This window comes from Schistocerca serialis, unplaced genomic scaffold (genome assembly GCF_023864345.2).
Source record: "Schistocerca serialis cubense isolate TAMUIC-IGC-003099 unplaced genomic scaffold, iqSchSeri2.2 HiC_scaffold_1265, whole genome shotgun sequence".
Lineage (NCBI taxonomy): Eukaryota > Metazoa > Arthropoda > Insecta > Orthoptera > Acrididae > Schistocerca > Schistocerca serialis.
Genome location: NW_026047475.1, coordinates 130831 through 148919, shown reverse-complemented (window position 1 = coordinate 148919; position 18089 = coordinate 130831). Strand labels below are relative to the sequence as shown.

At 51.2% G+C, this 18089-nt stretch overlaps 40 non-coding genes across 40 annotated transcripts; 18 read left to right on the top strand and 22 right to left on the bottom strand.

Moving 5' to 3' along the window:
- Positions 1-102: 102 nt before the first annotated feature.
- Positions 103-174, bottom strand: Trnad-guc (transfer RNA aspartic acid (anticodon GUC)). Its single transcript has one exon. It is a non-coding gene; the product is annotated as a tRNA-Asp (tRNA).
- Positions 175-281: 107 nt separating this feature from the next.
- Positions 282-373, bottom strand: Trnai-uau (transfer RNA isoleucine (anticodon UAU)). The gene is given in 2 exon segments: positions 282-317; positions 336-373. It is a non-coding gene; the product is annotated as a tRNA-Ile (tRNA).
- Positions 374-751: 378 nt separating this feature from the next.
- Positions 752-824, top strand: Trnar-acg (transfer RNA arginine (anticodon ACG)). Its single transcript has one exon. It is a non-coding gene; the product is annotated as a tRNA-Arg (tRNA).
- Positions 825-1111: 287 nt separating this feature from the next.
- Positions 1112-1183, top strand: Trnam-cau (transfer RNA methionine (anticodon CAU)). The gene has a single exon. It is a non-coding gene; the product is annotated as a tRNA-Met (tRNA).
- Positions 1184-1428: 245 nt separating this feature from the next.
- Trnad-guc (transfer RNA aspartic acid (anticodon GUC)) lies at positions 1429-1500 on the bottom strand. The gene has a single exon. It is a non-coding gene; the product is annotated as a tRNA-Asp (tRNA).
- Positions 1501-1607: 107 nt separating this feature from the next.
- On the bottom strand, positions 1608-1699 carry Trnai-uau (transfer RNA isoleucine (anticodon UAU)). Its single transcript is given in 2 exon segments — positions 1608-1643; positions 1662-1699. It is a non-coding gene; the product is annotated as a tRNA-Ile (tRNA).
- Positions 1700-2077: 378 nt separating this feature from the next.
- Positions 2078-2150, top strand: Trnar-acg (transfer RNA arginine (anticodon ACG)). Its single transcript has one exon. It is a non-coding gene; the product is annotated as a tRNA-Arg (tRNA).
- Positions 2151-2437: 287 nt separating this feature from the next.
- Positions 2438-2509, top strand: Trnam-cau (transfer RNA methionine (anticodon CAU)). Its single transcript has one exon. It is a non-coding gene; the product is annotated as a tRNA-Met (tRNA).
- Positions 2510-2754: 245 nt separating this feature from the next.
- Trnad-guc (transfer RNA aspartic acid (anticodon GUC)) lies at positions 2755-2826 on the bottom strand. The gene has a single exon. It is a non-coding gene; the product is annotated as a tRNA-Asp (tRNA).
- A 107-nt stretch (positions 2827-2933) lies between these two features.
- Trnad-guc (transfer RNA aspartic acid (anticodon GUC)) lies at positions 2934-3005 on the bottom strand. Its single transcript has one exon. It is a non-coding gene; the product is annotated as a tRNA-Asp (tRNA).
- A 107-nt stretch (positions 3006-3112) lies between these two features.
- Trnai-uau (transfer RNA isoleucine (anticodon UAU)) lies at positions 3113-3204 on the bottom strand. The gene is given in 2 exon segments: positions 3113-3148; positions 3167-3204. It is a non-coding gene; the product is annotated as a tRNA-Ile (tRNA).
- Positions 3205-3582: 378 nt separating this feature from the next.
- Trnar-acg (transfer RNA arginine (anticodon ACG)) lies at positions 3583-3655 on the top strand. The gene has a single exon. It is a non-coding gene; the product is annotated as a tRNA-Arg (tRNA).
- A 287-nt stretch (positions 3656-3942) lies between these two features.
- Trnam-cau (transfer RNA methionine (anticodon CAU)) lies at positions 3943-4014 on the top strand. Its single transcript has one exon. It is a non-coding gene; the product is annotated as a tRNA-Met (tRNA).
- Positions 4015-4259: 245 nt separating this feature from the next.
- Trnad-guc (transfer RNA aspartic acid (anticodon GUC)) lies at positions 4260-4331 on the bottom strand. The gene has a single exon. It is a non-coding gene; the product is annotated as a tRNA-Asp (tRNA).
- Positions 4332-4438: 107 nt separating this feature from the next.
- Positions 4439-4530, bottom strand: Trnai-uau (transfer RNA isoleucine (anticodon UAU)). The gene is given in 2 exon segments: positions 4439-4474; positions 4493-4530. It is a non-coding gene; the product is annotated as a tRNA-Ile (tRNA).
- A 378-nt stretch (positions 4531-4908) lies between these two features.
- On the top strand, positions 4909-4981 carry Trnar-acg (transfer RNA arginine (anticodon ACG)). Its single transcript has one exon. It is a non-coding gene; the product is annotated as a tRNA-Arg (tRNA).
- Positions 4982-5268: 287 nt separating this feature from the next.
- Positions 5269-5340, top strand: Trnam-cau (transfer RNA methionine (anticodon CAU)). Its single transcript has one exon. It is a non-coding gene; the product is annotated as a tRNA-Met (tRNA).
- A 245-nt stretch (positions 5341-5585) lies between these two features.
- Positions 5586-5657, bottom strand: Trnad-guc (transfer RNA aspartic acid (anticodon GUC)). Its single transcript has one exon. It is a non-coding gene; the product is annotated as a tRNA-Asp (tRNA).
- Positions 5658-5764: 107 nt separating this feature from the next.
- On the bottom strand, positions 5765-5856 carry Trnai-uau (transfer RNA isoleucine (anticodon UAU)). Its single transcript is given in 2 exon segments — positions 5765-5800; positions 5819-5856. It is a non-coding gene; the product is annotated as a tRNA-Ile (tRNA).
- A 378-nt stretch (positions 5857-6234) lies between these two features.
- On the top strand, positions 6235-6307 carry Trnar-acg (transfer RNA arginine (anticodon ACG)). The gene has a single exon. It is a non-coding gene; the product is annotated as a tRNA-Arg (tRNA).
- A 287-nt stretch (positions 6308-6594) lies between these two features.
- Positions 6595-6666, top strand: Trnam-cau (transfer RNA methionine (anticodon CAU)). Its single transcript has one exon. It is a non-coding gene; the product is annotated as a tRNA-Met (tRNA).
- A 245-nt stretch (positions 6667-6911) lies between these two features.
- Positions 6912-6983, bottom strand: Trnad-guc (transfer RNA aspartic acid (anticodon GUC)). Its single transcript has one exon. It is a non-coding gene; the product is annotated as a tRNA-Asp (tRNA).
- Positions 6984-7090: 107 nt separating this feature from the next.
- Positions 7091-7162, bottom strand: Trnad-guc (transfer RNA aspartic acid (anticodon GUC)). Its single transcript has one exon. It is a non-coding gene; the product is annotated as a tRNA-Asp (tRNA).
- Positions 7163-7269: 107 nt separating this feature from the next.
- Trnai-uau (transfer RNA isoleucine (anticodon UAU)) lies at positions 7270-7361 on the bottom strand. Its single transcript is given in 2 exon segments — positions 7270-7305; positions 7324-7361. It is a non-coding gene; the product is annotated as a tRNA-Ile (tRNA).
- Positions 7362-7739: 378 nt separating this feature from the next.
- Positions 7740-7812, top strand: Trnar-acg (transfer RNA arginine (anticodon ACG)). Its single transcript has one exon. It is a non-coding gene; the product is annotated as a tRNA-Arg (tRNA).
- A 287-nt stretch (positions 7813-8099) lies between these two features.
- On the top strand, positions 8100-8171 carry Trnam-cau (transfer RNA methionine (anticodon CAU)). The gene has a single exon. It is a non-coding gene; the product is annotated as a tRNA-Met (tRNA).
- Positions 8172-8416: 245 nt separating this feature from the next.
- Positions 8417-8488, bottom strand: Trnad-guc (transfer RNA aspartic acid (anticodon GUC)). The gene has a single exon. It is a non-coding gene; the product is annotated as a tRNA-Asp (tRNA).
- A 107-nt stretch (positions 8489-8595) lies between these two features.
- Positions 8596-8687, bottom strand: Trnai-uau (transfer RNA isoleucine (anticodon UAU)). Its single transcript is given in 2 exon segments — positions 8596-8631; positions 8650-8687. It is a non-coding gene; the product is annotated as a tRNA-Ile (tRNA).
- A 378-nt stretch (positions 8688-9065) lies between these two features.
- On the top strand, positions 9066-9138 carry Trnar-acg (transfer RNA arginine (anticodon ACG)). Its single transcript has one exon. It is a non-coding gene; the product is annotated as a tRNA-Arg (tRNA).
- Positions 9139-9425: 287 nt separating this feature from the next.
- Positions 9426-9497, top strand: Trnam-cau (transfer RNA methionine (anticodon CAU)). The gene has a single exon. It is a non-coding gene; the product is annotated as a tRNA-Met (tRNA).
- A 245-nt stretch (positions 9498-9742) lies between these two features.
- On the bottom strand, positions 9743-9814 carry Trnad-guc (transfer RNA aspartic acid (anticodon GUC)). Its single transcript has one exon. It is a non-coding gene; the product is annotated as a tRNA-Asp (tRNA).
- A 107-nt stretch (positions 9815-9921) lies between these two features.
- On the bottom strand, positions 9922-10013 carry Trnai-uau (transfer RNA isoleucine (anticodon UAU)). The gene is given in 2 exon segments: positions 9922-9957; positions 9976-10013. It is a non-coding gene; the product is annotated as a tRNA-Ile (tRNA).
- A 378-nt stretch (positions 10014-10391) lies between these two features.
- Trnar-acg (transfer RNA arginine (anticodon ACG)) lies at positions 10392-10464 on the top strand. The gene has a single exon. It is a non-coding gene; the product is annotated as a tRNA-Arg (tRNA).
- A 287-nt stretch (positions 10465-10751) lies between these two features.
- Trnam-cau (transfer RNA methionine (anticodon CAU)) lies at positions 10752-10823 on the top strand. The gene has a single exon. It is a non-coding gene; the product is annotated as a tRNA-Met (tRNA).
- A 245-nt stretch (positions 10824-11068) lies between these two features.
- Trnad-guc (transfer RNA aspartic acid (anticodon GUC)) lies at positions 11069-11140 on the bottom strand. The gene has a single exon. It is a non-coding gene; the product is annotated as a tRNA-Asp (tRNA).
- Positions 11141-11247: 107 nt separating this feature from the next.
- Trnad-guc (transfer RNA aspartic acid (anticodon GUC)) lies at positions 11248-11319 on the bottom strand. Its single transcript has one exon. It is a non-coding gene; the product is annotated as a tRNA-Asp (tRNA).
- A 5838-nt stretch (positions 11320-17157) lies between these two features.
- Trnar-acg (transfer RNA arginine (anticodon ACG)) lies at positions 17158-17230 on the top strand. The gene has a single exon. It is a non-coding gene; the product is annotated as a tRNA-Arg (tRNA).
- Positions 17231-17517: 287 nt separating this feature from the next.
- Positions 17518-17589, top strand: Trnam-cau (transfer RNA methionine (anticodon CAU)). The gene has a single exon. It is a non-coding gene; the product is annotated as a tRNA-Met (tRNA).
- Positions 17590-17834: 245 nt separating this feature from the next.
- Trnad-guc (transfer RNA aspartic acid (anticodon GUC)) lies at positions 17835-17906 on the bottom strand. The gene has a single exon. It is a non-coding gene; the product is annotated as a tRNA-Asp (tRNA).
- Positions 17907-18013: 107 nt separating this feature from the next.
- Positions 18014-18085, bottom strand: Trnad-guc (transfer RNA aspartic acid (anticodon GUC)). The gene has a single exon. It is a non-coding gene; the product is annotated as a tRNA-Asp (tRNA).
- Positions 18086-18089: the final 4 nt, after the last annotated feature.

The window sequence follows — 18089 nt, the reverse complement described above, 5'->3', positions numbered from 1 at the left end:
TTTAAGATTTCGCACCAACTACACTCCACGGTCGCAAAGTTAATGCTCTTACGACCCCCATACGGGCAACACTCGAACAGGTTTGTGAGATAAAAATCGCACCTCCCCGGCGGGGAATCGAACCCCGGTCTCCCGCGTGACAGGCGGGGATACTAACCACTATACTACCGAGGAAGACGCAGCTAGCGTCTCGAATGCACAATTATGTTACTCAAATAGCTGATACATCTCAAACCTAGCCTCCTGTTGCTGTCAGGGACAGCTGCTATGAAATAAAAGTATGCCCCAGGTGAGGCTCGAACTCACAACCCCGGCATTGCTCACGGCTACTGCCTTATAAGTACCGTGCGCTAACCAATTGCGCCACTGGGGCTACAACACAGCGCTCTCAGTTAGCGGTATTCACTTTGCTGCAAACCAGTGGTGGCCACAGAAACATACGATCGCCACCTGATGCCATACTGCGACTTTGGCACCTGACTACCAATGCTTCGTGCTATTCTTGTTTCATATGCTACGCTTACATGCACATCAACCGGCTCTCGTCGTCGAGAAAACGCGGGAAAACGCGCGCCTTGCCTTCTGCTACCTGTCGAACAGCGAGAGCAGATGCGTGGCAAGCTCTAAGCTCTGCAGGCGCACTGCGGCCACGCAGCTGCACGAAAGGTACCTTCCTTGGGAGCTTGCTCAGCCATGGAGAACACGTTTCTTAGCGAATTGCACTTGTCTCGTAGAAAGAAGTGCTGCCATTGGCCCTGTGGCGCAACGGATAACGCGTCTGACTACGGATCAGAAGATTCCAGGTTCGAATCCTGGCAGGGTCGGCATTTTGTTAGTTGCCGACGCGTAGCTGGGCAGTGGATTTCGTATGTCGCCGCATCGTGGAGTGCTTTGTTGCTCCTGTGCATCTCGCAGCTGCATGTCGAGTCGATCGTGGTAAATATCGCTGCCTGCAAGCGTCAGCGTAGCGTCAGTGGAGCAAAGTCGAGACAAGTCAAGCTGAGAGCTGTAGGAGATGATACGCAATTAAATACAGGCGTGTGAAAGCGACGCAGACAACACTTCCCAAGTGTCCCACGTCACGTGGCGAAGAGCGGGCGCAAGCCTAGCCAGCAGAGTGGCGCAGTGGAAGCGTGCTGGGCCCATAACCCAGAGGTCCGTGGATAGAAACCACGCTCTGCTAAAATTATTTATTTTGCGGACTGCGTCGAGCTCGATTATTACGCCCACAGCGTGGGCTGGGGTGCTTTGACTCAGCGTTAACAGCAAACCCCGTAATTCTGAAGTGTGAAGAATGCGAGAACCACTTCCTAAGATGTAGCATTTTTTAAGATTTCGCACCAACTACACTCCACGGTCGCAAAGTTAATGCTCTTACGACCCCCATACGGGCAACACTCGAACAGGTTTGTGAGATAAAAATCGCACCTCCCCGGCGGGGAATCGAACCCCGGTCTCCCGCGTGACAGGCGGGGATACTAACCACTATACTACCGAGGAAGACGCAGCTAGCGTCTCGAATGCACAATTATGTTACTCAAATAGCTGATACATCTCAAACCTAGCCTCCTGTTGCTGTCAGAGACAGCTGCTATGAAATAAAAGTATGCCCCAGGTGAGGCTCGAACTCACAACCCCGGCATTGCTCACGGCTACTGCCTTATAAGTACCGTGCGCTAACCAATTGCGCCACTGGGGCTACAACACAGCGCTCTCAGTTAGCGGTATTCACTTTGCTGCAAACCAGTGGTGGCCACAGAAACATACGATCGCCACCTGATGCCATACTGCGACTTTGGCACCTGACTACCAATGCTTCGTGCTATTCTTGTTTCATATGCTACGCTTACATGCACATCAACCGGCTCTCGTCGTCGAGAAAACGCGGGAAAACGCGCGCCTTGCCTTCTGCTACCTGTCGAACAGCGAGAGCAGATGCGTGGCAAGCTCTAAGCTCTGCAGGCGCACTGCGGCCACGCAGCTGCACGAAAGGTACCTTCCTTGGGAGCTTGCTCAGCCATGGAGAACACGTTTCTTAGCGAATTGCACTTGTCTCGTAGAAAGAAGTGCTGCCATTGGCCCTGTGGCGCAACGGATAACGCGTCTGACTACGGATCAGAAGATTCCAGGTTCGAATCCTGGCAGGGTCGGCATTTTGTTAGTTGCCGACGCGTAGCTGGGCAGTGGATTTCGTATGTCGCCGCATCGTGGAGTGCTTTGTTGCTCCTGTGCATCTCGCAGCTGCATGTCGAGTCGATCGTGGTAAATATCGCTGCCTGCAAGCGTCAGCGTAGCGTCAGTCGAGCAAAGTCGAGACAAGTCAAGCTGAGAGCTGTAGGAGATGATACGCAATTAAATACAGGCGTGTGAAAGCGACGCAGACAACACTTCCCAAGTGTCCCACGTCACGTGGCGAAGAGCGGGCGCAAGCCTAGCCAGCAGAGTGGCGCAGTGGGAGCGTGCTGGGCCCATAACCCAGAGGTCCGTGGATCGAAACCACGCTCTGCTAAAATTATTTATTTTGCGGACTGCGTCGAGCTCGATTATTACGCCCACAGCGTGGGCTGGGGTGCTTTGACTCAGCGTTAACAGCAAACCCCGTAATTCTGAAGTGTGAAGAATGCGAGAACCACTTCCTAAGATGTAGCATTTTTTAAGATTTCGCACCAACTACACTCCACGGTCGCAAAGTTAATGCTCTTACGACCCCCATACGGGCAACACTCGAACAGGTTTGTGAGATAAAAATCGCACCTCCCCGGCGGGGAATCGAACCCCGGTCTCCCGCGTGACAGGCGGGGATACTAACCACTATACTACCGAGGATGCGCTGTAGACAGGTGCCCTTGTGCGAGAGATATGGTGCTAGTAGCCGCAAACGTCCTACACTAAGTTCGGCGAATGATAGAGCAGCAATTAAAAATCGGATGTGCCTCCCCGGCGGGGAATCGAACCCCGGTCTCCCGCGTGACAGGCGGGGATACTAACCACTATACTACCGAGGAAGACGCAGCTAGCGTCTCGAATGCACAATTATGTTACTCAAATAGCTGATACATCTCAAACCTAGCCTCCTGTTGCTGTCAGAGACAGCTGCTATGAAATAAAAGTATGCCCCAGGTGAGGCTCGAACTCACAACCCCGGCATTGCTCACGGCTACTGCCTTATAAGTACCGTGCGCTAACCAATTGCGCCACTGGGGCTACAACACAGCGCTCTCAGTTAGCGGTATTCACTTTGCTGCAAACCAGTGGTGGCCACAGAAACATACGATCGCCACCTGATGCCATACTGCGACTTTGGCACCTGACTACCAATGCTTCGTGCTATTCTTGTTTCATATGCTACGCTTACATGCACATCAACCGGCTCTCGTCGTCGAGAAAACGCGGGAAAACGCGCGCCTTGCCTTCTGCTACCTGTCGAACAGCGAGAGCAGATGCGTGGCAAGCTCTAAGCTCTGCAGGCGCACTGCGGCCACGCAGCTGCACGAAAGGTACCTTCCTTGGGAGCTTGCTCAGCCATGGAGAACACGTTTCTTAGCGAATTGCACTTGTCTCGTAGAAAGAAGTGCTGCCATTGGCCCTGTGGCGCAACGGATAACGCGTCTGACTACGGATCAGAAGATTCCAGGTTCGAATCCTGGCAGGGTCGGCATTTTGTTAGTTGCCGACGCGTAGCTGGGCAGTGGATTTCGTATGTCGCCGCATCGTGGAGTGCTTTGTTGCTCCTGTGCATCTCGCAGCTGCATGTCGAGTCGATCGTGGTAAATATCGCTGCCTGCAAGCGTCAGCGTAGCGTCAGTCGAGCAAAGTCGAGACAAGTCAAGCTGAGAGCTGTAGGAGATGATACGCAATTAAATACAGGCGTGTGAAAGCGACGCAGACAACACTTCCCAAGTGTCCCACGTCACGTGGCGAAGAGCGGGCGCAAGCCTAGCCAGCAGAGTGGCGCAGTGGAAGCGTGCTGGGCCCATAACCCAGAGGTCCGTGGATCGAAACCACGCTCTGCTAAAATTATTTATTTTGCGGACTGCGTCGAGCTCGATTATTACGCCCACAGCGTGGGCTGGGGTGCTTTGACTCAGCGTTAACAGCAAACCCCGTAATTCTGAAGTGTGAAGAATGCGAGAACCACTTCCTAAGATGTAGCATTTTTTAAGATTTCGCACCAACTACACTCCACGGTCGCAAAGTTAATGCTCTTACGACCCCCATACGGGCAACACTCGAACAGGTTTGTGAGATAAAAATCGCACCTCCCCGGCGGGGAATCGAACCCCGGTCTCCCGCGTGACAGGCGGGGATACTAACCACTATACTACCGAGGAAGACGCAGCTAGCGTCTCGAATGCACAATTATGTTACTCAAATAGCTGATACATCTCAAACCTAGCCTCCTGTTGCTGTCAGAGACAGCTGCTATGAAATAAAAGTATGCCCCAGGTGAGGCTCGAACTCACAACCCCGGCATTGCTCACGGCTACTGCCTTATAAGTACCGTGCGCTAACCAATTGCGCCACTGGGGCTACAACACAGCGCTCTCAGTTAGCGGTATTCACTTTGCTGCAAACCAGTGGTGGCCACAGAAACATACGATCGCCACCTGATGCCATACTGCGACTTTGGCACCTGACTACCAATGCTTCGTGCTATTCTTGTTTCATATGCTACGCTTACATGCACATCAACCGGCTCTCGTCGTCGAGAAAACGCGGGAAAACGCGCGCCTTGCCTTCTGCTACCTGTCGAACAGCGAGAGCAGATGCGTGGCAAGCTCTAAGCTCTGCAGGCGCACTGCGGCCACGCAGCTGCACGAAAGGTACCTTCCTTGGGAGCTTGCTCAGCCATGGAGAACACGTTTCTTAGCGAATTGCACTTGTCTCGTAGAAAGAAGTGCTGCCATTGGCCCTGTGGCGCAACGGATAACGCGTCTGACTACGGATCAGAAGATTCCAGGTTCGAATCCTGGCAGGGTCGGCATTTTGTTAGTTGCCGACGCGTAGCTGGGCAGTGGATTTCGTATGTCGCCGCATCGTGGAGTGCTTTGTTGCTCCTGTGCATCTCGCAGCTGCATGTCGAGTCGATCGTGGTAAATATCGCTGCCTGCAAGCGTCAGCGTAGCGTCAGTGGAGCAAAGTCGAGACAAGTCAAGCTGAGAGCTGTAGGAGATGATACGCAATTAAATACAGGCGTGTGAAAGCGACGCAGACAACACTTCCCAAGTGTCCCACGTCACGTGGCGAAGAGCGGGCGCAAGCCTAGCCAGCAGAGTGGCGCAGTGGAAGCGTGCTGGGCCCATAACCCAGAGGTCCGTGGATCGAAACCACGCTCTGCTAAAATTATTTATTTTGCGGACTGCGTCGAGCTCGATTATTACGCCCACAGCGTGGGCTGGGGTGCTTTGACTCAGCGTTAACAGCAAACCCCGTAATTCTGAAGTGTGAAGAATGCGAGAACCACTTCCTAAGATGTAGCATTTTTTAAGATTTCGCACCAACTACACTCCACGGTCGCAAAGTTAATGCTCTTACGACCCCCATACGGGCAACACTCGAACAGGTTTGTGAGATAAAAATCGCACCTCCCCGGCGGGGAATCGAACCCCGGTCTCCCGCGTGACAGGCGGGGATACTAACCACTATACTACCGAGGAAGACGCAGCTAGCGTCTCGAATGCACAATTATGTTACTCAAATAGCTGATACATCTCAAACCTAGCCTCCTGTTGCTGTCAGAGACAGCTGCTATGAAATAAAAGTATGCCCCAGGTGAGGCTCGAACTCACAACCCCGGCATTGCTCACGGCTACTGCCTTATAAGTACCGTGCGCTAACCAATTGCGCCACTGGGGCTACAACACAGCGCTCTCAGTTAGCGGTATTCACTTTGCTGCAAACCAGTGGTGGCCACAGAAACATACGATCGCCACCTGATGCCATACTGCGACTTTGGCACCTGACTACCAATGCTTCGTGCTATTCTTGTTTCATATGCTACGCTTACATGCACATCAACCGGCTCTCGTCGTCGAGAAAACGCGGGAAAACGCGCGCCTTGCCTTCTGCTACCTGTCGAACAGCGAGAGCAGATGCGTGGCAAGCTCTAAGCTCTGCAGGCGCACTGCGGCCACGCAGCTGCACGAAAGGTACCTTCCTTGGGAGCTTGCTCAGCCATGGAGAACACGTTTCTTAGCGAATTGCACTTGTCTCGTAGAAAGAAGTGCTGCCATTGGCCCTGTGGCGCAACGGATAACGCGTCTGACTACGGATCAGAAGATTCCAGGTTCGAATCCTGGCAGGGTCGGCATTTTGTTAGTTGCCGACGCGTAGCTGGGCAGTGGATTTCGTATGTCGCCGCATCGTGGAGTGCTTTGTTGCTCCTGTGCATCTCGCAGCTGCATGTCGAGTCGATCGTGGTAAATATCGCTGCCTGCAAGCGTCAGCGTAGCGTCAGTCGAGCAAAGTCGAGACAAGTCAAGCTGAGAGCTGTAGGAGATGATACGCAATTAAATACAGGCGTGTGAAAGCGACGCAGACAACACTTCCCAAGTGTCCCACGTCACGTGGCGAAGAGCGGGCGCAAGCCTAGCCAGCAGAGTGGCGCAGTGGGAGCGTGCTGGGCCCATAACCCAGAGGTCCGTGGATCGAAACCACGCTCTGCTAAAATTATTTATTTTGCGGACTGCGTCGAGCTCGATTATTACGCCCACAGCGTGGGCTGGGGTGCTTTGACTCAGCGTTAACAGCAAACCCCGTAATTCTGAAGTGTGAAGAATGCGAGAACCACTTCCTAAGATGTAGCATTTTTTAAGATTTCGCACCAACTACACTCCACGGTCGCAAAGTTAATGCTCTTACGACCCCCATACGGGCAACACTCGAACAGGTTTGTGAGATAAAAATCGCACCTCCCCGGCGGGGAATCGAACCCCGGTCTCCCGCGTGACAGGCGGGGATACTAACCACTATACTACCGAGGATGCGCTGTAGACAGGTGCCCTTGTGCGAGAGATATGGTGCTAGTAGCCGCAAACGTCCTACACTAAGTTCGGCGAATGATAGAGCAGCAATTAAAAATCGGATGTGCCTCCCCGGCGGGGAATCGAACCCCGGTCTCCCGCGTGACAGGCGGGGATACTAACCACTATACTACCGAGGAAGACGCAGCTAGCGTCTCGAATGCACAATTATGTTACTCAAATAGCTGATACATCTCAAACCTAGCCTCCTGTTGCTGTCAGAGACAGCTGCTATGAAATAAAAGTATGCCCCAGGTGAGGCTCGAACTCACAACCCCGGCATTGCTCACGGCTACTGCCTTATAAGTACCGTGCGCTAACCAATTGCGCCACTGGGGCTACAACACAGCGCTCTCAGTTAGCGGTATTCACTTTGCTGCAAACCAGTGGTGGCCACAGAAACATACGATCGCCACCTGATGCCATACTGCGACTTTGGCACCTGACTACCAATGCTTCGTGCTATTCTTGTTTCATATGCTACGCTTACATGCACATCAACCGGCTCTCGTCGTCGAGAAAACGCGGGAAAACGCGCGCCTTGCCTTCTGCTACCTGTCGAACAGCGAGAGCAGATGCGTGGCAAGCTCTAAGCTCTGCAGGCGCACTGCGGCCACGCAGCTGCACGAAAGGTACCTTCCTTGGGAGCTTGCTCAGCCATGGAGAACACGTTTCTTAGCGAATTGCACTTGTCTCGTAGAAAGAAGTGCTGCCATTGGCCCTGTGGCGCAACGGATAACGCGTCTGACTACGGATCAGAAGATTCCAGGTTCGAATCCTGGCAGGGTCGGCATTTTGTTAGTTGCCGACGCGTAGCTGGGCAGTGGATTTCGTATGTCGCCGCATCGTGGAGTGCTTTGTTGCTCCTGTGCATCTCGCAGCTGCATGTCGAGTCGATCGTGGTAAATATCGCTGCCTGCAAGCGTCAGCGTAGCGTCAGTCGAGCAAAGTCGAGACAAGTCAAGCTGAGAGCTGTAGGAGATGATACGCAATTAAATACAGGCGTGTGAAAGCGACGCAGACAACACTTCCCAAGTGTCCCACGTCACGTGGCGAAGAGCGGGCGCAAGCCTAGCCAGCAGAGTGGCGCAGTGGAAGCGTGCTGGGCCCATAACCCAGAGGTCCGTGGATCGAAACCACGCTCTGCTAAAATTATTTATTTTGCGGACTGCGTCGAGCTCGATTATTACGCCCACAGCGTGGGCTGGGGTGCTTTGACTCAGCGTTAACAGCAAACCCCGTAATTCTGAAGTGTGAAGAATGCGAGAACCACTTCCTAAGATGTAGCATTTTTTAAGATTTCGCACCAACTACACTCCACGGTCGCAAAGTTAATGCTCTTACGACCCCCATACGGGCAACACTCGAACAGGTTTGTGAGATAAAAATCGCACCTCCCCGGCGGGGAATCGAACCCCGGTCTCCCGCGTGACAGGCGGGGATACTAACCACTATACTACCGAGGAAGACGCAGCTAGCGTCTCGAATGCACAATTATGTTACTCAAATAGCTGATACATCTCAAACCTAGCCTCCTGTTGCTGTCAGAGACAGCTGCTATGAAATAAAAGTATGCCCCAGGTGAGGCTCGAACTCACAACCCCGGCATTGCTCACGGCTACTGCCTTATAAGTACCGTGCGCTAACCAATTGCGCCACTGGGGCTACAACACAGCGCTCTCAGTTAGCGGTATTCACTTTGCTGCAAACCAGTGGTGGCCACAGAAACATACGATCGCCACCTGATGCCATACTGCGACTTTGGCACCTGACTACCAATGCTTCGTGCTATTCTTGTTTCATATGCTACGCTTACATGCACATCAACCGGCTCTCGTCGTCGAGAAAACGCGGGAAAACGCGCGCCTTGCCTTCTGCTACCTGTCGAACAGCGAGAGCAGATGCGTGGCAAGCTCTAAGCTCTGCAGGCGCACTGCGGCCACGCAGCTGCACGAAAGGTACCTTCCTTGGGAGCTTGCTCAGCCATGGAGAACACGTTTCTTAGCGAATTGCACTTGTCTCGTAGAAAGAAGTGCTGCCATTGGCCCTGTGGCGCAACGGATAACGCGTCTGACTACGGATCAGAAGATTCCAGGTTCGAATCCTGGCAGGGTCGGCATTTTGTTAGTTGCCGACGCGTAGCTGGGCAGTGGATTTCGTATGTCGCCGCATCGTGGAGTGCTTTGTTGCTCCTGTGCATCTCGCAGCTGCATGTCGAGTCGATCGTGGTAAATATCGCTGCCTGCAAGCGTCAGCGTAGCGTCAGTGGAGCAAAGTCGAGACAAGTCAAGCTGAGAGCTGTAGGAGATGATACGCAATTAAATACAGGCGTGTGAAAGCGACGCAGACAACACTTCCCAAGTGTCCCACGTCACGTGGCGAAGAGCGGGCGCAAGCCTAGCCAGCAGAGTGGCGCAGTGGAAGCGTGCTGGGCCCATAACCCAGAGGTCCGTGGATCGAAACCACGCTCTGCTAAAATTATTTATTTTGCGGACTGCGTCGAGCTCGATTATTACGCCCACAGCGTGGGCTGGGGTGCTTTGACTCAGCGTTAACAGCAAACCCCGTAATTCTGAAGTGTGAAGAATGCGAGAACCACTTCCTAAGATGTAGCATTTTTTAAGATTTCGCACCAACTACACTCCACGGTCGCAAAGTTAATGCTCTTACGACCCCCATACGGGCAACACTCGAACAGGTTTGTGAGATAAAAATCGCACCTCCCCGGCGGGGAATCGAACCCCGGTCTCCCGCGTGACAGGCGGGGATACTAACCACTATACTACCGAGGAAGACGCAGCTAGCGTCTCGAATGCACAATTATGTTACTCAAATAGCTGATACATCTCAAACCTAGCCTCCTGTTGCTGTCAGAGACAGCTGCTATGAAATAAAAGTATGCCCCAGGTGAGGCTCGAACTCACAACCCCGGCATTGCTCACGGCTACTGCCTTATAAGTACCGTGCGCTAACCAATTGCGCCACTGGGGCTACAACACAGCGCTCTCAGTTAGCGGTATTCACTTTGCTGCAAACCAGTGGTGGCCACAGAAACATACGATCGCCACCTGATGCCATACTGCGACTTTGGCACCTGACTACCAATGCTTCGTGCTATTCTTGTTTCATATGCTACGCTTACATGCACATCAACCGGCTCTCGTCGTCGAGAAAACGCGGGAAAACGCGCGCCTTGCCTTCTGCTACCTGTCGAACAGCGAGAGCAGATGCGTGGCAAGCTCTAAGCTCTGCAGGCGCACTGCGGCCACGCAGCTGCACGAAAGGTACCTTCCTTGGGAGCTTGCTCAGCCATGGAGAACACGTTTCTTAGCGAATTGCACTTGTCTCGTAGAAAGAAGTGCTGCCATTGGCCCTGTGGCGCAACGGATAACGCGTCTGACTACGGATCAGAAGATTCCAGGTTCGAATCCTGGCAGGGTCGGCATTTTGTTAGTTGCCGACGCGTAGCTGGGCAGTGGATTTCGTATGTCGCCGCATCGTGGAGTGCTTTGTTGCTCCTGTGCATCTCGCAGCTGCATGTCGAGTCGATCGTGGTAAATATCGCTGCCTGCAAGCGTCAGCGTAGCGTCAGTCGAGCAAAGTCGAGACAAGTCAAGCTGAGAGCTGTAGGAGATGATACGCAATTAAATACAGGCGTGTGAAAGCGACGCAGACAACACTTCCCAAGTGTCCCACGTCACGTGGCGAAGAGCGGGCGCAAGCCTAGCCAGCAGAGTGGCGCAGTGGGAGCGTGCTGGGCCCATAACCCAGAGGTCCGTGGATCGAAACCACGCTCTGCTAAAATTATTTATTTTGCGGACTGCGTCGAGCTCGATTATTACGCCCACAGCGTGGGCTGGGGTGCTTTGACTCAGCGTTAACAGCAAACCCCGTAATTCTGAAGTGTGAAGAATGCGAGAACCACTTCCTAAGATGTAGCATTTTTTAAGATTTCGCACCAACTACACTCCACGGTCGCAAAGTTAATGCTCTTACGACCCCCATACGGGCAACACTCGAACAGGTTTGTGAGATAAAAATCGCACCTCCCCGGCGGGGAATCGAACCCCGGTCTCCCGCGTGACAGGCGGGGATACTAACCACTATACTACCGAGGATGCGCTGTAGACAGGTGCCCTTGTGCGAGAGATATGGTGCTAGTAGCCGCAAACGTCCTACACTAAGTTCGGCGAATGATAGAGCAGCAATTAAAAATCGGATGTGCCTCCCCGGCGGGGAATCGAACCCCGGTCTCCCGCGTGACAGGCGGGGATACTAACCACTATACTACCGAGGAAGACGCAGCTAGCGTCTCGAATGCACAATTATGTTACTCAAATAGCTGATACATCTCAAACCTAGCCTCCTGTTGCTGTCAGAGACAGCTGCTATGAAATAAAAGTATGCCCCAGGTGAGGCTCGAACTCACAACCCCGGCATTGCTCACGGCTACTGCCTTATAAGTACCGTGCGCTAACCAATTGCGCCACTTTTTTTTTTTTTTTTTTTTTTTTTTTTTTTTTTTTTTTTTTTTTTTTTTTCTCATGGCTCACGCAGTTCGAGTGCGAAAGACACGCAGCACCACTATCGGAGAAAAAACAAAATAATGCATCGGCCGGGAATCGAACCCGGGCCGCCCGCGTGACAGGCGAGCATTCTACCACTTTTTTTTTTTTTTTTTTTTTTTTTTTTTTGAGTTAAATTGCTCTACCACTTTTTTTTTCTAAAGCACTTTGTTTTTTTTTTTTAAGCGTTATCCATTTTTTTTTTTTTTTTTTTTTTTTTTTTTTCATCGAAATTGGTTTGGTTTCTACACCAAGATTCTCTTGAGAAAATTAGCATATTTCAATCTATAATCTCGTATTTGTTCAAGCTGATGATGTTGAATGCGCAGAAATGTCATAAAATCTTCTTCGCTCCGGTCTTCTTGTGTGAGAACATAGAAAACTGAATGTCCCATCAACCAATTGGCAGCATTTCTTTTAGTATTGGGGTAGGGGACGCCCTCAGGATTGAGGAGGTGAGTCGGTGTGATGGCATTATCGGAAGTTCTGAGTATAATTGCTAGCATGCGCCGAATGCAGCACCATACGTCGCTGATCGTATCACATGTAAACCTGTGTTCCTCGGTATCGAGGACGTTGCAGGTAGTGCAGTTTGGCGTTTCTGCCAGATGTATGGCGTGCAACTTAGAGTTCGTCGGCAGTTTTCTATTAACAGCAAAGTACCATACGGCTCTCACCTTAGTCGGTAATCGGGGATCATGAATATTCTTCCAAATCGTATTCCAGTCATACTGGTGAAGTTTCCCCTCGATGCTGTTTCTGGGTTTTCCGTCAATCATGGTCTTGTACACGTCTTTGACTGTTGGCGTACCGTTGTGGAAAAGCGTTCTCGGAATGTAGCTGTATTCAATGAGAAAATGTTTGAGGTGCGAAAGCTCCGTCGGGAGGTGGTGCACGTCGATAGGCGGATCCAGACTGAGCGGGAGTATTTCATTCAGAAGATGACCCACTAGATTACTCGGCGATTCTTTCCACAGTCGGTATGTCTTGCAAATATACAGTGCCTGTGCTTTACAGTAGATATCGGTAAGATTGAGACCACCTTTGTTGGCTGGTAACGTCAGCGTTTCATATTTAATTTTGAAAATATGACCCCTACTAACATAATGGCCGAGCGCTGCCAGCATCCGTTTCGCTATTGCTGGTGGTAATGGCAATATTTGGGCGACGTAGTTCACTTTGGACGTGATATAGGTATTGGCGAGCTGTACCTTTTGCATAGCGTCCAGATTCCGTAGACTGTGTTGGTGGAGGCACGCCCGCATGTTCGTCAAAATGCGCCTGTAGTTGATAGCAACTGTTCGTCGGATATGGCGCGTGTATACTACGCCGAGGCTTTTCAGTGTGTCAAGGCGTTTCAGGTGTTCTCGAACTCCAATGTCATCTCCGCGGCCGATCGGCAAAATTCCAGACTTCGCCATATTTATTTTAGCGCCGGAAGCAAGTTCATACTTCTTCGTAATTTGGAGCGCAGTGTCTAGTTCTTGGTTACTCCTGACTATGAAACCGACATCATCAGCGTATGATTTACACGTGACTTTGTGGTCGTGTATGTGTAATCCTTGCAGAACCTTGTTTAAATTGAACAGGAGCGGTTCGATTGCTATTGCAAACAATACCATGGACATTGGGCAACCTTGTCGTACCGAGCTACGAACCTTGATGGGGCTACTGAGTTGTCCATTGATCTGGATTTTAGAGGTACCATTCGTGAGCACGGAGTTGAGCATGGCTAAAAAATTCGGAGGAAAATTCATTTTCCGCATTACACTGAAAAGGTAAGAATGGCTCACTCTGTCGAATGCTTGTTCGAAGTCGAGTGATACGATGGCGCATCGGAGTCTGCAAGTCGCCGCTATGGAAATGACATCCCTGTAATCACTTAAGGTCTGATATATCTTTCTATGCTTGCCAACACACGATTGGTAGGATCCTGTAACCGTGGTAATTACGGAGTGCAGCCGTTGCATGATGACGCGGGCGAAGATTTTGTAATCGCCGTTCAATAAGGTGATAGGTCGAAGATTACCAATTCCCTTGCCTCCTGGCTTTTTGGGGACCAGGACCACCGTCCCCTCACAGAACTCTTCTGGGAGGGGGGCACTGGGATTCATGAGTTCATTGCATATGCACGTCAGCTTCGTCGCCATTTTTTGTCGAAAAATTTGATACAGTTCTGCAGGTAGTCCATCAGGTCCGGGTGATTTGTTCTTTGGACCTCTCAGTATGGCGTCCACCACTTCGTCCTCCGTTATAGCGGTAGTGAGGGTGCCGGCTTCATCCGAACTGAGTCTACCTGTTATCCCGTCGATGACTTCCCTTTGCGCCACGTCATCCGTTGGTGTGGTGGCCAACAATTCTGTATAATGCTTGTAGATTTCGTCCTTGATCTCGCACTGTTTGGTCAATAATCGACCATCAGTGGTTGTCAGTTTAGTAATTATTTTCCTAATGTTCCGTTTATTTTCGTGTATCACATGATACATGGAGGTCGCTTCGTTCGGAACGGTGTTTTGCAAACGAGTCCTAATGCGGCAACCCTGAAGTTGTTGTCGTTTTAAAGTCAATAGTTTTGCTTGTATTCGTTTAATTTGTGCATAATTGTCTATTATCGTCACATCCGGCTTATGCAAGTCACGGAGGCACTGAAAATAAAATTCCACAGTTGCCTTTTGCCAGGCAGCCTTCTCGCGAGAGTAGCGTTTCAAGGTTTTCGTTATAGCAGGTTTGGCGCACTTAATCCACCAAATGAGCGGCGAGTTGTACTGCGGGAAACGTTTTTCACAATCGTCCCACGTATTGTTAAATGCTACGCGGCACGCCGGATCTAATAAATGAGCAACATTAAGTTTCCACTGTCCCCTGGCTTTGTAGGTGCCTTGTTTCGCTAAATTGATGGTACAAATATACGCGGCATGATCAGAAAATATGGTGGGCCAGATTTCGGAGTGTAGCACATTGGACTTCAAACCAGCTGTTGTATAGATCCGGTCTAAACGGCTCGCAGAATGGCTAGTGACGTGTGTGAAACCGGGCGCGTCACCATGCTGATGTTCCCACGTGTCAATAAGTCCCAACTCAGTGATGATGGTTTCAAGCTCCAGTGATTTAGTAAAGTTCGGCGTTTGGTCTTTCGGACGGATAACACAGTTAAAATCCCCGGCAAATATTATGTGATCATGACCCGTTCCGAACAGTGGAACTATCTCTTCTTTGAAGAAGACGGCTCGCCGCTGTCTGTTACCAGATCCGGAAGGTGCATAGATATTAATGATTCGGGTGTCATTGACGGTGCCAGCTATACCTCTACAGTTGGGTAGTTTCTCAACGTTGCGGATTAGTATACCTTCTTTATATAATATAGCCGTTCCAAGTTCGTTATTGCTACTGGGGTTAACAATAGCGTTATAGCCCGGTATGTGCTCTAGGTCAATATCAGTCACTTCTTGTAACAATACGATATCGATGTCGGCTGCATAGACAACGTCCTGGAGATTCCGCAAATTCAGTGCACTCCTGATCTTATTAATATTTAATGTTGCAATCCGGTAAGCTTGTAAGCCCGCCAAATTTGCTTGAACGTAAGTGTGTAAAAGAACTGACTGCCTATCGTCCTACGGATCTAGATATATTTTGTCTCTGCTAATGATCGAATGTTCAGTTAATAGAAATCGGCGTCATCATCAGTGCCCGTTCCTCGTGAGGAGCGGCGTCGCTGTTGGTTAGAGTCCCCTCCGCTAAGTCTAAGGTCCGGTGCAGCATTGTCTTCCGTCATGTCTTCATCTTGATCCTCATCGTCGTGATCATCAGCCCAGTGTGGGGAACGAGTGTCGTTTCGATTCTCCTTGAGTCGTGGGCAAGCGTCTGTAGGTTGCGGCTCAGGTACTATGTCACTCTTTGGAGTCGGCTGTGTAGACGCGGAGAACACAAGGTCGTCAGTGCCACTGTCGGATGATGCTCCTGTCCGCGACTTCTTCAACGGTTTGCGATTACCGTCCTGTGGTGCTGGTGGTACGTCGGTCATTTTTTGTTTCACCTGTTTGATCTTGTCTCGCATGACAGGGGCAGTTTCGGCCGCTCCCTGGTGAGCAATCCTGCGCTTCTTAGTGTCCTTGGTATGAGTGTCGATTTGTCTATCTGCTGCTACTATACCGTCGAGACCAGCCGCTGAATGGTTCTCACCAGCGACAGTTATGTTCAGGGAGCCTGCCGAAGAGCTGTTACGCGCAACATCGGCTGAGGGGCAATGGTCTTGTTGTGCTGGTTGTGCAGGAACGATGACCTCCTGGCCGGCTTCCGGTTCGGTGATGGCCATTTGACAGTCAATTAAGTCGCCCTCGGAAGCAGGTCTCTCGGTCGCTTTGGTCGTGGACGAGATCGTGCGCACCGCCGCAACGTATGTCAGCGGTAGCTGTGACATGGCGTGTGGGACTCCTGCCTCTCCGGTCGGTATTTGTGTTACGCGCCTTTGCAGGCACTGAGCACGAACGTGTCCTGCAGAACCACAACCCGCGCATGTTCGCGGTTGCCCCTCGTATATCACGATAGCTCTGTAGCCACAGACACTGACATAAGACGGGATATGCTTGACCATATCGATTTTGATCTGTCGAACACCATTTAAAACTTGAAATTTATGTGCAGAGGACCACCGCTCGGCAACATTACTAATGATAGTTCCATAAGGCTTCAAAACGGAATTAATTTGTTCAGCAGTTATCTCAAATGGCAGTTCGAAAACGCGAACGGTCCTCACACCAAAACCAGCATGAGAAACTTTAACCTCGCCCACATTGCCATCAGAATGCTTAAACTTGAAAGTACCTCCACAGGATTCAACAACTTGGTCACATTTAGTCGCACTCCTGAGCTTCAAATACACCGTACTACTGCAGATCGATGAATGAATGCCAATAATATCATCACCCGTTAACTGTACTGTCTCCTCAAGAAATCTCTCTATTTCAAATGAGGTAGGTCTCGCGAAATGGTTGTCGAAGACAAATTTCAACGTATCTTTTCGTACTAATTCAGCCATTACCACTTTCAAGAGCGAATCGTCGACAGATAGAAGAGAAACGCTCTACAGCGTTTAACTCACCACAAACAGCGCTCGGCCAACAGCTGCGGCGACGTAAACACAGCACATCCGCACGGCACGGCCGCCGAGGCCAGACTGCCGCCACTGGGGCTACAACACAGCGCTCTCAGTTAGCGGTATTCACTTTGCTGCAAACCAGTGGTGGCCACAGAAACATACGATCGCCACCTGATGCCATACTGCGACTTTGGCACCTGACTACCAATGCTTCGTGCTATTCTTGTTTCATATGCTACGCTTACATGCACATCAACCGGCTCTCGTCGTCGAGAAAACGCGGGAAAACGCGCGCCTTGCCTTCTGCTACCTGTCGAACAGCGAGAGCAGATGCGTGGCAAGCTCTAAGCTCTGCAGGCGCACTGCGGCCACGCAGCTGCACGAAAGGTACCTTCCTTGGGAGCTTGCTCAGCCATGGAGAACACGTTTCTTAGCGAATTGCACTTGTCTCGTAGAAAGAAGTGCTGCCATTGGCCCTGTGGCGCAACGGATAACGCGTCTGACTACGGATCAGAAGATTCCAGGTTCGAATCCTGGCAGGGTCGGCATTTTGTTAGTTGCCGACGCGTAGCTGGGCAGTGGATTTCGTATGTCGCCGCATCGTGGAGTGCTTTGTTGCTCCTGTGCATCTCGCAGCTGCATGTCGAGTCGATCGTGGTAAATATCGCTGCCTGCAAGCGTCAGCGTAGCGTCAGTCGAGCAAAGTCGAGACAAGTCAAGCTGAGAGCTGTAGGAGATGATACGCAATTAAATACAGGCGTGTGAAAGCGACGCAGACAACACTTCCCAAGTGTCCCACGTCACGTGGCGAAGAGCGGGCGCAAGCCTAGCCAGCAGAGTGGCGCAGTGGGAGCGTGCTGGGCCCATAACCCAGAGGTCCGTGGATCGAAACCACGCTCTGCTAAAATTATTTATTTTGCGGACTGCGTCGAGCTCGATTATTACGCCCACAGCGTGGGCTGGGGTGCTTTGACTCAGCGTTAACAGCAAACCCCGTAATTCTGAAGTGTGAAGAATGCGAGAACCACTTCCTAAGATGTAGCATTTTTTAAGATTTCGCACCAACTACACTCCACGGTCGCAAAGTTAATGCTCTTACGACCCCCATACGGGCAACACTCGAACAGGTTTGTGAGATAAAAATCGCACCTCCCCGGCGGGGAATCGAACCCCGGTCTCCCGCGTGACAGGCGGGGATACTAACCACTATACTACCGAGGATGCGCTGTAGACAGGTGCCCTTGTGCGAGAGATATGGTGCTAGTAGCCGCAAACGTCCTACACTAAGTTCGGCGAATGATAGAGCAGCAATTAAAAATCGGATGTGCCTCCCCGGCGGGGAATCGAACCCCGGTCTCCCGCGTGACAGGCGGGGATACTAACCACTATACTACCGAGGAAGAC